This window comes from Antedon mediterranea, chromosome 5 (genome assembly GCF_964355755.1).
Source record: "Antedon mediterranea chromosome 5, ecAntMedi1.1, whole genome shotgun sequence".
Taxonomy (NCBI): Eukaryota; Metazoa; Echinodermata; class Crinoidea; order Comatulida; family Antedonidae; genus Antedon; species Antedon mediterranea.
The window spans coordinates 29,851,308-29,869,860 of NC_092674.1; the positions used below are offsets into that span (position 1 = coordinate 29,851,308).

General features: G+C 33.6%; 1 long non-coding RNA gene across 1 annotated transcript; it reads left to right on the plus strand.

Moving 5' to 3' along the window:
- Positions 1-1,420: 1,420 nt before the first annotated feature.
- On the plus strand, positions 1,421-15,196 carry LOC140050372 (uncharacterized). Its single transcript, XR_011845389.1, has 3 exons — positions 1,421-1,549; positions 2,584-2,758; positions 14,620-15,196. It is a non-coding gene; the product is annotated as an uncharacterized lncRNA (long non-coding RNA).
- The last annotated feature ends 3,357 nt before the right edge of the window (positions 15,197-18,553 follow it).

Below are 18,553 nucleotides of genomic sequence, written 5' to 3' on the forward strand. Positions count from 1 at the left end.
GCAGATGGTAATGTTAATAATGCATCATGATGTTTTTTAAGCCTTAAGCTAAGATAAATGGATAAGGCTAAGCATCGTAGCACATTACAATGAATAATTCAATTTTAAAAGGTCACATGAAGTTTTTAAGATGTTTCAATACTGCTGTTGGTATATAAACCAATGCATCTTGGTATTCTAGTATAATATAATAAGTAGTCCACCCCAAACTTTGTGTTTAAAGGAGGGTGGTCAGTAGGATGGTCAAGGGAGAAAGAGACAATGGTCCAGGAAGATAAATACAAACAGTAATACTGTATCACTATTCGTTGATTAATTCTTTTACTGTATTTCAGATTAATAGCCATAGAAAGAAAAATACATAATGTACAAGAAAAATGTATTATTACGAATACCTACAGTATATCCATAACATCATTGATAATGTCATGGATGGCGCCCCGTATATGGTATATCCATAACATCAGAATACAAATATAATTGTATGGGGCGCCAATCAGGAAATTGATAATGTCATGGATGGCGCCCCGTATATGGTATATACTATTATTTTCTACACTGAAGTGAGCATGGTAAATGCATTAGTCTGTTCTCTTCCTCTATTTCATTTTTTCATAATTCTAGATCATCTCAAAGACTTAACATTAGAACATTCTAGACTCTCTGGTTGCAACCCTGTAAATGTATGAAAAATGAGCACTGCCCTCTATAGTCTATGTGAACCATACACAATGTGACCTTGATTAAATGAATATGCAAGAAAAATTCTGTCTGCAACAAATTCCAGGCCAACCAAACAGAATGACTTTAAAGCTCTGTCTACACTATCAAACTTTATATGACAAAAAAATGTGATGTGCCTATATGGACACGATGATGTCATATTATCACTACCATATTTGGGCACACTTTTGTTGCCAAACTAGTTTGATCAGGGAGGTGAAAAATAATATTATAATAATAATATTTTTTCGCCTCCCTGGTTTGATAGTGTAGACAGAGCTTTAGAAAGTGCAGTAGTTAGATCTAGCCCCTCAGTATCACCTGATACAGCAATTAAGCAAGTACAATAGTGTTACTGTCAAGGTGCTCTCCCATGGGTCCGGCATGGTTGGTTTTTAAAATACATTTTAAATCTAGCTATTGACTGACTGTGACTTGATAAGTGTGTATGTCAGGCAGGTAAAAAGTTAATCTTTGTTTGCAAATATGTTTCATTGGCTGACTATAAGCATAGACTAGAGATCACTATTCTGTAGTTAGTAAGACTAGAGTCTAATATGTCTGTATTGCATAACAAATTTCCATTTTCATGAAATTCATTAATTCTTGTAAAAGTCACAACATGATAGAAGTGGGTTGGTCCTGCAAGTGTATTCAATATTGTAGAACATTTGAATCTGCACAGTACAGGTTGTAATGTTCCACCGCACAATTTTCTATTCTCTCTTTGCACTACTCAGTGATTTTGCTGTTTTGTTATTATCTGTTTAGAGCTACTTAGGCTCCACAGCAAGGTTAGCAAAACAAAAACATTACAGCACTACAGGTAAGATAACAACACTGTGCAGTGTACAACAATATTACAAAAACAACACTATATGAAGTGACCGTGTACGGCAGCATAGTAAATTAATTTCTATAGAACGCTTTCTTATTCAGCTACCCCGTAAATAGAAGTTTAACATACCTGAGGTGTAAGCCTGCTACTAATTTTAGAGAGATTCTCAAGTAAAGTGGTACACCATCCAGATAGGGTCAGTCTGGTCTTCATGTAATTAATTTTGTATTCAACAAAAAGAGTTCCGCCATCATCAATTTTATATTAGAACAAATGTTTAGAACAATATTAAGAACAAGTACACTACATCATCCAAACCACAACAGATGTAAACAATTAATTTGTGATCTTTATCTCTTGTTTAGCGAGTGAGTGGCCGAGCGGTTAAGACAGTGGAACCGTAATTACGTAGCCATAACATTGGCAAGGGTTCGAGGCTCACTCGCCCCATGGTTCTGGTGGTAGAACGAGTCTTCTCGGATAAGGACTATAAACCGTAGGTCCAGTGTACACATAGCTCATGCGCACTTTAAAGAACCTAGTACATCTTTCGAGACGAGTAGGGGGTTACCCCGGTGTACTAGTCCACACAAACACAGCCACTGTCACACACAGCCACTGTGCAAATTGGGACTGGACCGTTTTAGAGGTTTTTACCACCTGTTGGTCCAGATCGTTCACTAACTGAGTTAGTGAGAAGTCGAATAAATAAAAAAGTTTAACTATTTTGTCTTTTCTTTACTTTCTATTACGTCTATTCGAAGAATTCCAGATATGGTTTCATATATTGTTGTTGTAAAATGTACAGATACTATATGCATTCTTTTTCATAACATAAATCCATCTCCAAAGATTCAATGTAGGGATTAAATTAAATAGTAAACATGTTTGACCATGATAGATAATAATGATGTGATTTAATTTGATGAAAATAATAAAATGTTACCATGTAGTTTACTATACAGAAAGACAGTCTAAAGTTAGCCATGATTTAAAACTTGAGCAATGTTAATTTTGAATAGATGTTTACGATTAATTTAGAGGAGGACAATGCACCTTTTGATGTGGTTTTAATTCATCCAGCTGAATAGCATTGATGTCAAACCCCAAACCATCTTGCTCCAATCAGTGTTGACCTTGACTAAAACCATACTACAAACAACTTATGTGTCTGGCTGAAGGGAGTTGGCTAAATAGGTATTTTTTTAAATTTAATTTATTGTAGGAAAAGCCTTTAATAGTATTTTTGCTGATATCATTTTTTTAAAATTTATATATTATATTGCCATCTTCCATTACATTCTGTTTCCTTGGATTTTCTTTATATAGAAACTATCTACAATGCCTTTAGTATCCCTCCAGTACACCCCCTGTAAGACTATATATTGTGGAAGTTATTTACTTATACCCATTTAGATGTTTTTCTTATAAACAGTGCTGCTATTCTAATCTAACATGCCCTGTAAGTTACTGTACAAGTGTTGTTGGTATGCACTGAAGCAGGAAACAGGGTTCCATGGGTTAAGCCACGCTCAAGCAATAATATTAATATCCCAGTATATTGCATTAAATCGAATAGCAGTGTGTTAAAATGTATGCAGTTAGGTAGGTCTCAAGGCTCACAAAGAGGTACAGTATAATAACGTACTGTAGGGGACAAAGTCCTATGGTTTAGCACTAAGGGGCCCTTCAATGCTAAACAATTGCATTGACCAGTGGCGATCCACGATCTGAAAAGTAGTGAAATGAAGTGTTCAATATAATTTCTATCTTTTGCATTAGAATTTGTGAAATTTAGAAGAGGGCTTGGGCAGACTGCCCCCCCCCCCCCTTGAATCCGTCCCTGCTGAGATTGCTCATGATAATACTGTAGCAGTTTATGCAACTGGCAACACAAACGCAAACAATCACACATCCTTGCTTTCAAAAGTGAATGTGTGTTTTAAATTGTTACAAAATCTTGTAAGTCAACCAGGGATCTCTCTAAGTCAACCAATTGTATCTATTTGTTTTTCTTTGTACGCGTTCTAATCCATTTATCCATAGAGTAAAGTCGCTCTATATTTGTCAAACTCAACAAATTTGTTTGATTTGAAACTCAGTTTCAAAGACTCAAAGCGTTATCGGTCAGTTTACACGATTAAGACCTGCATTAATTAATATGACCTACCCGTAATCTTATCATAAATATTTAGCATCACTTGTAGTTATTGTAAACACTTTATCCTGGTATTCTGTTTACAATCAAATATTTGATGAAGTTTTTAGTCTCAGTTTTTATGATAATCTTAAAATGGCATGATTTATTGTGGCATAGTAAGACGTTAAGTCCCCTTTTATTTGCTAAGTCTTGTTTCTGTGCCAATGAACAATCGCTTATTATTTGACAATAAAAACAGGAACTAGTGAAATCATTTGTTTTCAGCAGAAAACTGATTATGGCTTTACAAACTAGACTGGTGTAGAATGTGTTCCTATCCCCATGAAATGATTTCACAGTTTTTAAATTTTATAATTCTCATTTTCACCTCGGAAGAATTCCTTTGAACAACAGAGGCAGGGCAGAATTGGCACACCCAATGCCTGCTTTTTTTAAATAGGGTAGATGGCACCACTCTCTGCCAATACCCACAGGTACCAATACCCAAGTACAGGTACCATCAATAAACACAGGTACCCATACCTACAGGTACCGATCAAGTACAGGTACCGATACCCAAGTACAGGTACCATCAATAACCACAGGTACCGATACCCACAGGTACCGACACCCACTAGTAGTAGTACTCTATCTCTCCTCAAAGAAGGAAATAAATATAATATATTTATCAGTTTAAATCTTGTGGTTACTTTCATTCATACAATTTTAATTTCCTTCTTCCTGGTTGCCTTGTGATTTGTGTTCCTCAATTGGAATCAAAACACAAATCCTAAATCAATGATCAAAAGGATTAAAGCTATGCTTTTAAAGTTGTTGAATACTGTATACAGCAACTAACTAAACACAATTTACAATACCCTTTCTATGATGCTTGTGCAAGTGGAATGTTTTGAATACTCTTTACAATATCAATTTCTCTACCGGTACCTGCAATCTGTATAATAAATGCCAAGTATGTATTGAACGCAGAAAGTGGATGATAAACTCTTACACAGAGAGAAACTATTATGTAAAAAAATTTAGATTGAGCTCAAAATTGTAGGACCATATGGAGTAATTATTACTCCATAGTGGTAGTACGAACAAAGGTCTGTCGTGTAAAAAACATGTTGTACAGAACAGGTAATGTTTATAATGTTTATAAAGGCCTTTAATCATGATACAAATGTGGAAGAAGACCTAAAATGTCATCATTTTGGCTAAAAACCAGCAAAATAGAAATCTTGACCACTCTTGTAATTCCCAAACTGGTATGTGATCTAGATCATGCCAACCATACAGAGTTGACCAATGGAAGGTTCTCACCCATCTAAAAACTGTTTGGTAACAAGCCTACACCAGGATCACACCATATCCTATACCCAGTTGAGCACACAGAGTTCATATAGACTGAATTAACTCACGAAATTCTCAGCATACTGAAAAATTTTTTGTTGAACACTAGAGTACAAAGAAACTTGTGAACGACTGTGATCAGGGAATTGCTAGCATAAACATAAAACTGCGGTTTCCTTGTAATAATAACACTAATAGCCTATTAGATTATACATTATATAATCAGTATTTCATCACAGTAAAAAAAATTATCAGTAATTAAAATATCGTATTAATGTTTATATTTATGTAATTTATGTGGAAAACAAATGTTTTACATTTTAAATTATCTCTGTTTCCCTGTTGTTTTGGTTATTCTCTCTGTCTGATTCTTTATCTACTGTACGCTTTCTTGATGAACAAAACAAAATCTAAACTTTTTTCTGAGGTTAAAATAGTATGTAAAATTTGCATGGTTCTGTAATTTACACATGCAGTACAGAGCTTTTTATGTAACCTTTGACTTTTAGATTTATTTCTGACTTCCTGGTTTCTGGATTAATATTAAGCCTCATCTACAGTATCTGCAGTATATTATAATGATAGGCCTAAAACAATTGGCATTTGATATCGGAGTCAGTTAGGCACACCTTCTTTCCTTCCACTGATTCTTCTCTTTAATTTTCTGATTCCTAAAAATAAATACTCATGTCACCAACAAACTTATGCTGATATTTTTTAAAGCAATTGCCACGATTTATTTTCAACTTCTTTAGTAACCAGACACTTGTCCATATTAGACTATTAACTGTGAAATTGTTACCATGCCAACATCAGTTTCTTGGAACTGCCTCATAAGTGTTAAGTATCATTATTTTCAGTAGTGGTTTCTAGTTTTATATCCTACCATAAAAATCAAAGCGAAAATGTTTGAATGAATTATATGATTTACTCATATTTATAAAACTACAGGATTAAATGTAGGTAGAAGGGTAGAGAGATATAATAATGTATAAAACATTCCTGTCTCTGCAGCTTTTCCCTATAGAAATATACTGTAATATTTTATTTTCAGATTTTTTAAGATTATCCCTGAAAATTTTTTTTTCAGCACAAAATTTTGATGTGTTACATTCTTTGATGAAAAATAATTTGTGGACGAACACTACAGGGTCAATGAATGAAGGATGAAGATTTAGCAATAATGTTGAATTTTGATTTACCTTTTCTTCCGTCTGACAAAGTATATCTATTAAGGAAGTATTACCTAATTAATAACCTTACTATAATCATGAATACAACAAGTACTGTATTACAATAAGTTACTGTAAAAGGCAACATTCCTATCAAAAATTATTTTATTTCCTTCTAACACAGCAGCTCACCTACTCATATCCAACAAAGTGTCACTCATATGATATTAATAAATACATATTTAGAATCCTCCTTTGGGACACACCTTTTCAGTGGACACACCTTTTAAGTTGACACCCTATTTATAAGTTGACACCCTTTTCAGTGGACACACCTATTAAGTTGACACCCCTATTAAGTTCACGCCCTATTAAGTTGACACCCCTATTAAGTTGATGCCCCTATTGAGTTGACGCCCTATTAAGTTGACACCCTATTAAGTTGACACCCCTATTAAGTTGACACCCCTATTAAGTTGACACCCCTATTAAGTTGACACCCTATTAAGTTGACACCCCTATTAAGTTGACACCCCTATTAAGTTGACACCCCTATTAAGTTGACACCCCTATTAAGTTGACACCCCTATTAAGTTGACACCCCTATTAAGTTGATACCCCTATTAAGTTGACACTTTCATATGAAACGAACAGGTGAATATGTGTTTAAGACGACAGCTATGATGAAGCTATTTGATGTCTTCATGCTATATCTAACCCCCTATTATAGGGACACTTTATTGGGCCATGATAGTGTCCTATTATTATGGTATAGTATAGCATTGAGGATCACCTCACTGATCCTTGCAATAGCCCTTCTGTTTGTCGTAAGATATTAAGATTGTTACCCTACCAATCATATGACCCATTGTAGTAATAAGTGAATACATTTCATTGTATCAATGATATACCCATTGCAACATGTTGTAATCAATTGTCAGTCTATTTATAGGCTAAATAGTGACAATGATGATAGATCAGCAAATGACAGTACACTAATGCAAGGCCTACCATGGGTATTATCATCCAGTGTTTGTAGCAGGAAGTAAGAGTGTAGTGTAATTCATTCCATTGTCTATTTTGGAATGACTGAATGATTTGTTGGTTTATTGATCGATTGATTAGTTTATGTATTGATTGGTTGGTTTATTGATTGATTGGTTTATAAAGTGATTAATTTATTGATTGATGGCAGATTAGATTAAATCAATAAATTTTTTAATATTGACTGAATAATTACATCGATTAGTTTACTCAATTGTTGATTTTGATTGGTTGATTATACATACTGTAATTTGATTTGATTGATTAACTTTGATTGGTTAATTTTGTTAACTTAATTGATTAGTTAACTTTAATTGATTAACTTTGATGGTTAACTTTGATTGGTTGATTGTTTAACTTTGATTAACTAATTGATTAGCTCTGATTGATTAGTATTTGAAAAACTGCGTAGCTTAATTTTGTCCCACATAAATTCTGTATCTATCTGTATTACGTTGTGTGTAGATGATCATAGGAATAACATAGATTCTATATTTTTATTACCATTACCACTCATCTGTGTAAATTGGCCTTAAGTAGTATTAGTTTCAGTTGTGTACCATCACAATTGCATCAATAATTAATGTTGTCTAAATGGAAGTTCTACTGCTATAATATAATCTATTTTTATTTTCATTTGTTAAACTAGAATAGTAACTACTTGTCAGTTGTTTCAGTTTAATTGTTGCTGTATCTTAATATTGTTAGCTTTTCATAAAGTATGTGAGTAACTAAAACCTTATGTTAACATTCCCAGCCAGGCTTGTGCCCAACACATTATGTTCAGAGGTGGATTCAAGGTGGGGCCCAGCCAGCCCGGGCCCCCCTCTATATTTCACAAATTGTAATGCAAAAGATAGGACATCAAGGTCAGCACTTCATTTCACTAATTTTCGACCCTCCCTCCACCCCCCTATTTCAAAATCCAGAATCCGCCACTGATGTTCTAAATCATCATTTTGCCTGCAATCCCCCTGATCTTGATTTCAGACCATCAATATCAATATTAATTTTGTACTTGATTGGAGACTGTTAATAAAATATTATTACTGTACACTATCAATTATTATGGTCCATTTTTAGCAACTTTTGCCCTTATAAATTAAAACTTTTGAGGTGAGTCTGTGGGTATTCAATTTTATTAATCAATTTTATTTTTTGGGTGTTGTTGATTAAATTGGATAGAGACAAACTGGTTATAAATAATGTGGTAAGTGTATTATTTTGGCTTACCGGTACAACATCTATCTAGGTAGCAAATATGGGCATGGGATTATATAGTGGCCTTAATATTAATAATGGTATACAATTATTGATGAAATTGCTCGTGTTCTATAAGGCCTAGGATTATTTGGCTTACCACCAGTGTAAAAAAGGTGTGTGTTACTACTCCTCTACTTCCTGCTAAGTGGAACGTTGTGATTGGACGGATGGAAGGTGTAGTTTGATCGCAAGGTAGATTCAGGAAGAGGAAGATATAATATTGCAGGAATAAAAGGAAGCTATGCATGGATTCACAATGAAAAAAGTCAATTGTGGTATTGAATAAAATGTACATAAACTTTACAGGGTTCAATTTATGAGCCTATGGCCAATGAGCAATATGATGTCACTCTGAAAGTGGAGTGACAATTATACCAGAAAATTGAAGTCATAAGAATATAGATGTAAAATGACATAAAGTAGTATTTTATTTGTAAATGCAGTACATTCTAATAATGCGATTACACCTTTGGGACCCCACACAGTGTCCGCTTAAAAGGGGTGTGTACCTGAATAGGGTTTGACTAAATTGTATATATTACCCCTTGTTCTTTTTACAGTATATTGTTCCATTTAATAGAAGTTACCCCTGAATAAGGATTTGTATATTGCCCCTCATTCGTTCCACAGGATGCTGTCCATTCTAGAAGTGTCCCCTGAATGGAGGTGTCCCAAAGGAGGGGTTATTATTAAAGATCTTCAATTTTCACATAAAAAAATCATAAAAAATAAAAGCTTTGTTTTCTTAAGAATACATAGTATAACTGCTATTATATTATACCGATACCACCACCCTACACAGCTGTCTATGTAATGCAAAGAAGACAATGAGATATGGACAAGACAAAAATTATTGTTAATTTTTTTTTTTGAATAAATTATGCCAACAAAAGACACTATAAGAATAATATTTTTATTATACTAGCATCACATATCTACGACTGGAAAGAAATTTTTTTTATTTATATTCATCTTTTTTAAAATTTATTTGGAGACTCAACAAAATATAATACAATTTATTTTACCCAAAAAAAAATAAAAATCATATGGAAGGAATTGTATATTATTTATAAGGAAATGGTACATCATAGTACAGTAAATCAATATTTATAGTGTACACTGTAGAGAACAGAATATCATTGTTGTCGTCATTGATTATTTAAACAAAGTTACTTAAATACAGTACACTGGTAATTCTTTAAAAGGATAGTATGAATTTTTTAAGATTCTTTGATCTTTAAATATTAACAAAGTTACTTAAAAACCTGGAAATTCAGTAAATCCTTTGGCTTACTTTAGATATTGTGGTTATAATAACTTTTTTATTCTAAAAAGTATGTATGCTACTAATACTATATGAATATTCTGTTTTTACTTTTTGCTACATACATACAGTATTTATAAATATACAGTATTCTGTACAAAATCTAATTTTGATTTTCTTTCTCTTTTTGTATGTTTGTTGAAATGGATGACATTTTTAAAAAATAAAAGAAATTGAATTGAATACATATGAATAATATACATATATCATTATGTATGTGGCTTATCTTTACTCAATATTTAATTATATTTGTGTAAAGTAAACAAATATTAAAGGTTAAACCATGGTTAAACTCACTGCCTCATCTGTACTCATGACTACACTCACTTTATTATTTTCATTTTCTAAATTAGATGATATTTGCTTCCTTATACATGTATTATACAGATATTGACTGCTTAGAGGTTAAATATAAGATTTGACATCCCCGAGGGAATGATATTAAGTTCGAGGGAATATATATTTCCCGAAGCGCCAGCTGAGGGAAATATATATTCCCCGAGAACTTAATATCATTCCCGAGGGGATGTCAAATCTTATATTTAACCGATATAAAAGGCAATATCTGTTATATTATATAGCCAAGAACAAGTCTGCTGGGTTGGGTGAAGCTAGGCTAGGCCTCCTTCCTATAGTATTTGTATTGTATTTAAACAAGCCTGCCTAGACACCTTACCTTGCGAAGAATAATATACAGATAATTACTAATTAATGATTCCTTGGCAATAAAATATTCACTTAGGCCTAGGTCGTTGAAATTAACAGAAGAATTTCCATCAATAAGCCTATTAAAAATAATAATATTATAATCAGGTAGGCCTAGGCCGAATAAACAATTCGTCTTCTTCTCGATCTTCGAGGAGCCGAATCACCGGATGTTCAGCGCGTACTAGTTGCTAAGTTACTACCGTGAGTATTGACCAATCACAAACGGTGTTTCATCACATTTAGGGTGGACTAATAACAAATGAGGGCGCTATGTATGCATAGTTTAAATAGTTTAGATGATTAATTTCTTCAAGCAAGCTACATGGCGCAGCGGTTGGAGCGTTGTCTTGCGATGGAGTGACAATTCCACCCGAGTTCAAGATCGAGTAGATGACTTTTGTTTATTTATCGGCAACGCGAGTGTTGGCACACGAAAATTACACAGTCAATATCATCGTACTCGAGAATCTATATGTTTAATGACAGGGGACACGATAATTACGCGAAAATTACACAGTCAATATCATCGTTCTCGAGGATATATACGATTTACGATCCTCGCAGCGGTAGTCATGTGATGCAGTTTCAACCAATCACGTTCGCGTATTTACATAGGCTATGTAATATAAAGATATATTTAATCCCTCTCTCTAAAGTAGGTGTACTGTACCTGCTTGAAAGACACATTTATCAAAATTACATGTCTGCAGAATTTATAACATAAACAACATCACAGGTTTAATGTCTTTAATCATGTGATATGTTAAAAGATGGGAAGCATTATTGAATGCTACCATCAACTGGGAATAGAACTGAGTCTTTTCTGCTTTATAAGCTGGCACTCTACCATTAGACCAATGCCATGGTATGTATCTTAGTTTTCTAACTAAGCTATATCGCATGTCTTAGTTTTCTAGATTTGCAGTTTTCACCCTCCATATGCTGTTCTTACACTTTTTGTTGAACAGGTAACATTTTAAAAAACATTTTTTTCGTTCCACTTCCTGATATGTTGAGATGAACCCTAACTGTATTTTCAACAGGTTGATATTACAGCTAGCCAAGATCAAAGATGCTGCTGCAGTGGTTTTTTTGTTGTTGAGGTGTTTCCAGTTTCAGCATAAATAATTTAACTATTGCACTGTTATTGCATGGAGTAAAGTCACAATTCCTCTGTTAAAAAAACAAAAATTGGCATTACAAATATTGCAACTGTAGTGTACAGCATCTAGATTGTTTTCTTCCATTTTAAAAACCATCTTTAGCTGATTGGTTACTGGTAGCAGTGGCAGATCCAAGATTTTGAAATAAAGGGGATGGGGGTAGTAGGAGTGTGTGCTTGTCAAATTAAGTGATGAGCTTAACCTAATTTCCTATCTTTTGCATTGTTGTAATCTTTGTAATCAAAATTAGGGGAATCCCTTGGACCTTCCCATGAGAATTTCTTACCATATTGGCCCTTCCCCAAGTCATCCCCAGTGGCGTATCCAGGATTTTGAAGTTGGCGGGGCCGGGAATTGCCAATTTGCCGACAAAATTGGTGTCATTATCTGTACATACACGACGTCTCTGATCAATATATGTTCTAGGATTACATAGTCATATTGTCTTATATGGGATAACGATGCAAAATTAAAACCAAACCAACATTATCTGTTAGTATGTTGTATTCATATTACAATAAAGAAAGAATTAGGAAAATCTGACTTGTAGTTTTCGAAATATAGGGTCTAAAACATCGCCGAAAATGATCGTTTTTAGCCACGAAAGAAGTAAAACAATTTGCGGCCTCAGTCGACAATTCTATTAACTACGCCATTTTTGGTTAAAATATTTACATATAATTACGTTTTTTAGTAATTTATTTTATATATCACCATTGGAAATATCAATAAAACATGTTATTAAATGCTTATAAAATATATAAAGTTGTTTACTTAACGGAATTCGGGCAAATTCATTGCTCTAACTTTGTGTAGTAACGATCAGAGAGATTCATGCTACACGCGCGAGAGAAAACATTCCGCTGCGGGTGATTCACATCCACCAATCAAATCAGCTAGAATTCAAAATCATTCACCCGTGAGCAATGCCAATCGCGAGAAAGCTCAGCTTTGATTGGCTTACGATGACATCATATCACAAAATGGTGGTTTTGTAGTTGAGCCTCACGGAATATTCTGTTCCAAAAATGAAATACATAGATATTTTTTGGTATATGTGCTTTTTCTTTAAAAATTTTGAATAATAAAGGCCTCATATCGAGAAAAAAAACGGGTTTTTGGCACTTATAATAAATATATCTTAGACAAAAAAGCACATGGCATGTGGAACTATATAATCTTAGCGTAGGAAGACATACAAATCCCAGGTCATGAGAGGCTCACATTTTTTACCTGTTTTTGTTAGATGTAATGAAAATAAAAAATATTTGATCTGAAGGGATCAATGATATGATATGTAAATAAACAAACACTCAAAAGAATTATGTTTACAGTTCAATTATTGTCAGAATAAATAGTTTATTTTTTTCCCCGGCACCTTTGTTTGCCGACGGCCGCGATGATGTGCCGACGGAAACAAAATCAGGGGGGGCCGGGGCCCCCCACTGGATACGCCACTGGCTCATCCCCATTCCCCTCCCCCCCCCCATGCCTCACTGCAGTACAGTAGTTATTAATCATTAATATGTAAATTGTACAGTCAATTCTCCCAATGCCTCGGAATGTCTTTTCTTCTTTTTCAATGGTTACAAAATAGAATTTGGGACCTTTTAGACCTTATGAAAAGTCCTGTATTGGGAGAGTTGACTGTAATAAATTATGATGCATTGCAGATCAATGTTGCTTCTGTTAAATCAATAGGCCTCTTGACAATCAGTGAAAACAGCTGTAGCATTTGTGATGTGGTCAACTGAATGCATTCTAACACTTGCCAATGGTAACAACTTGAAGTACAGTATTGTTTTGTCATTATTGTTCAATGATTGGAGAAAAATAATTATGGTTTTAGGGAACCTGTGGGTAAATGTACAAGGAAATTATTAAGATGTGGCAAACCACAGCTTGAACTTTATTAATCGGGTGTTTTTCTGCTGCACCAAAATTCCCGATAAATTCCACTTTTTTTGGCCATCAAAGGAGTGATACTGTACATTAAAAAAAGCACAAAAACTGTTGGATTGAAAATTTTGTTTAATTAATTTACAGTATTTTAGTGAAAATAACAGAATTCAACAATGCATGTCACTTGTCTATCATATCAGCAAAACATAAAACCATTAACTGATTAAAAAAATGTTATTACATTTTTTAGTTTAGTTCATAGTGTGAAAATATGTGTATTTAATGAAGTTATTCAATATTCAATTACCTACATCCATAAAACATGTCGTGTAAATAACATTTCATATTGTTTGAGTCTAAAGGGAATTTGCATTATGTATAACACTATGTACCATATTGTGACTGGTTAGGCTCCTCCTGAGTCAGCCTATGGTATATTCACAGTAGAACACCCCTGTTAAGGGGACACCTTCAGGACCCAATAAAGTGTCCTCCGTAATAGGGGTGTCCCTTGAATAGAGGTTGGCCATATAGTGCTAAAATATATACTTATTCCCCTTGTTTGTTTAATCGGAAAGTGTTCCCTGAAATAAGGGTGTCTCTTGAATAGTGTGACTCAAAGTGAGGGGAATATCTGTTCTCATACTACATGGTCCTCTTCAGAAAGAAGTGCATCATCTAGACTTGCAGTTATTGTCTTTTTTATTTTAGTACAGTCGGTGTTTCGATTTTTACAAGCTCAAATAGTGTACCTACGGAACGCCATATGTGCCAAAATATTTATCTTTTTATTAATATTAAGTCAAAACTCCATCAGAGTCATAGACTATCAAACAACTTTTTTGTATGGGCTTAAGAACTTGCAATCTTATTTGTCACAGCCCTTTGTAAAATATACACGATTAACTTCAATGAGCAAACATTAATTCTGATGACTTATGACTCATAAAATAATTGGTGTTTATTTCATTATTATCTTTATACAGTTGATGATGGCAGCGATGGTGTTATCCCAACGGACAAGAATAAGCCATGTTATTAGTAGGACTTGAGGATGACCTTTCCCGAGATCAAACTGGCTTCTTGTGGGTGGCGTGATTCAAACTTGTCCTAGTTTCTTGCAGCCGATCTATGAAGATTCTTAAATGACCGTTAAATCGCTAATTTTTCTCTACGCCAAATTCAAACCAGGAAATAATTGCTTGAGAATTCCACGAAAATGTTATCATTTTCTTTAACTGTAGCACAGGTAAAAATATAAATTATAAATCTATCTAAGTTTTAGAAATGCCTATAAAGAATGTAATAAAAATGATGGACCATATTTTTGGTTGTCAAGGATATCTATTGATTTTTTTAATTTAAAAAGATGTAAAACTCCTGACTGATGTAAAGCTCTGTCTACCCTATCAAACTAGTTTGCCAAAAAAAGTATGATATGCCCAAATATGGTAGTTATGCCCAAATATAGTAGTGATATGACATCATCATGTCCAATATACAGGCACATTTTTGATAGTGTAGACAAGGCTAGATTTAGATACGGTAAGTGAAATTACAAAAATATACCTACACTTTCTTCTATCATATAAAATATCACATTGTTTTTCTGCTGACACTGTTAATGTGTTTTGACTACAATGTTTCCTTTTACTCAATGTTCAATTTCCTTGATGGTTTTTCTTTCCACATTAAAAAAAGACATTAAAATCTGTTCCAGTTTTATTTTGGATATGAAGCGCCGTAATGCAATACATTATGTTTTTCTAATTCATAATAGTTAAATAAAATTTGAATGGCAGGGATGTGTAAATATAAAATGTCTACAGACACATTAATGTTGAAAGACACATTTTCAAATGCAACAAAAACAAAAGTATTAGCATGGTATTCTCGTATTTATAGCATGCCGCTTAGTTTAGATTATTAGAATCAACATATTTTTCACCGTTTAAAGATGCAATAGGTCCATATAGTACCTATTTTTACATAAAATGTAGTGAATGACCTTAAAATAGGTTGAAAAAACGTAGGACTAGTGGCTTTAATTAATGTTTAACAACATAAACCAACAACAACAAAAGTATTATTATGGTACCAACCAAGGACCAGATCCCCAAAAAGGGTTTGAATCCTATCCATTTTGTGGTCTGTTGGCTTTGAAGTTTTAAATGTTGTAACAAAGCCAAAAAAATCTATTTATATTGAAAGACATTGAATAAACAATAGGCCAACTGGAAATAATAAACTGGCTATAATAACAATACATTGTATAACAACATCTCCAGGGTTTTAAATGGTACCTTAATATCCAGGGGTGTCCGAACATTTTTGGTTCTAGGTTTCTAAAAGTATGGTTGAAGTTTCAAAATTGCTGTGGAATTTTCTGACTTTATATTTTTAGTTTTTTTATCATCCTTAATATGAAACACAGCTGGCTAAATTTTTTATGTACTCAAAAATAATAAGATGACGTATTTTACTGTGAATGACAACATAGGGAGTTGAACCCATACCTCTAGGAATGGTAAGCAATGTTCAGTGGTAGTGGTAGTAGTTGTACTACAGTACTTTGTAAACCGATATGAGAGGCTTACGTACGTACTTTCAAGTTTCAGGTAATGGAGCAGTTTCCGGTTTTAATTTATAGACATTTTATATTTACACATCCCTGCCATTTCCAAGGAAAATACTTCCTTAAGTTTTCAAACACTATTCGTTTTATTTTCCTTGTGAAACAAATTAAAACTACCTTTGCAGACATTCAAATACCATGTTTAAATAGAATAAATATCATTTCAATATCTAACCTATTTTTAGATTAATTTCAAAATTCTTTATGACGATAAATATATGGAATGTTAAAGCAAATGGGCTGCTGCCATATTTAGGCAGCAGTAGGAGGTGGTGAGACATCAGCTGCTAAGAATAACAATACGAAAGCATGAATCATACTATTATTTTTTAAAAAATAAGGAAAATATGATCTTTATTTTAGCAATTAACATGGTTTTTTTTATCACAAGTTCTTAAAAAGTTATGAGAAGCCTAGAATAATATAAAACAGAATAGTAGACAGGATTGGTATGAACATGATTGGACAGGATTGGTATGAACAGGATTGGACAGGACAGGACAGGATTGGTATTATAAGCAATGCTATGTTGGTCTTCATTTTATGCTCTGTATTACTGTATGTGTATGGCATTTGATGTTTATTTAATTTGTTTATTGAATTGACGTAATTTAATGTGAACACTTTTTAGCGATACACGTTTAGAATTCAAGGTTCTTGCATTCATTCACAACAAAAATTTTCAGTTTAAAATTGTATTATATATTTCTAAAATTAGTCAATAATCTGGTGTTATTCATACAATAAATTTATCACTTTAGCCTTGTCAAAACCATGAGAACTTCTCAGGTGAGACAGGTGTCATTATTAGTTCATGCTAAAACAAAATCAGCTGATGCAGTATGAATGCAATCTAACAACAGGTCACTGAGCTTGCCTTGCCAAGATAGGAACTCGTAACAGTCCTTTGATCTTATGTCTGGCTGAGACAAATACCAACAGTACTGTACCAAGAACATATTCTCTGTGGTGAGCAGTGTCTGTTAAGCGGCCACAGATAAACCCTTTGATATCCAGAGCTCAGCATCCTATTATTTGATTGTATGCAATTAATGGGGCGTGTGTACATGGACAAAACTGTAGTTCCCAAGTAATTCAGGATACATTTAATGGATTTTCCAAGTACAGTGGTCTTTTTTGTAACTCCAGCTTAGTAATCGAGATGCCCACCCGAAAGATACAGTACTTTACAATTAATTTACTGTGCATTGAGATTAATATACGACAAAACCAATTGAGCATTTATTTTTTATAAAAATACTTTTATTTGATTGACTGGTACCCAACAACCTGTTATTTTGTACTTTTGATTCCCATAGCCCCTTATTGAATATCTGTTAATATTCAGATAAATTTAAGTGAAGGCTGCTCTTTATCGGTTAGTTGGTTGAATTGTCTATGTAAACATCAAATACTGATGATTGCTTGTGTAAATAAGTTTAGGCAAATCAATTTACTGGAGCAGCAAAATTGCTGGTGTTCGCAAACAGTTGATGGTATACATGGATGTTTTGAGAAGGTGGCGTATGATGTTCACTTGAGCTGGAATCACAGGTTACGGACAATTTCAATTTAGTGTACTGGACACGAAAAAAACATTTGAAGAAACGTGTGCAAAAGCCACTTTTTGAAAATTGGTTTCAAAGAGTGGAAATCACTGAAAATGACTGCGTCTTGTAGTGCACTCTCTCATACAGTGTTAGAAACGGAGATCTTTAAATAAAGAAAACTACATTTATTTCAATTTTGATGCATTCAGCTTTTTTTATTCACCTATGTCTCAATGTAATCTTTTTAAACCAATCATTACTGATCGATTAAACCGAAGAAGAAGCAGCAACCACCAATAGAATAATTGGTTTTCTTAATTCTTGCAATGTCCATAACACAAACAAAACAAGCATTAATTATTAGTCCATGATGTTTTCAATCTTGCTGTTCCCATTTCCATGATCATATTCCATCCTCCGCCGGCATTTCCTTTGAGATGTATACTGCCAAAATCTGGAACACTCCGGCAATCTGGAATCCACAATCTTTGTAGAGTGTCTGTCCCGATTACCTAACTGCATTACATTACTGGTGTACAATCATGGAAGACTTCTTATGATGCAAACTATTCTTAATTAACATAGTGGTTTACCTATTGCATTAACAAATTAATTTACAGAGGGGGAAGCTCAAACATAGTAAGAGACTTTGGGCTGTTGCCACAACCCCCACTAAGAATATTTTGGCATTTACAATTTGGTGTTTTAACGCCACCAATCTAACATATTGATACA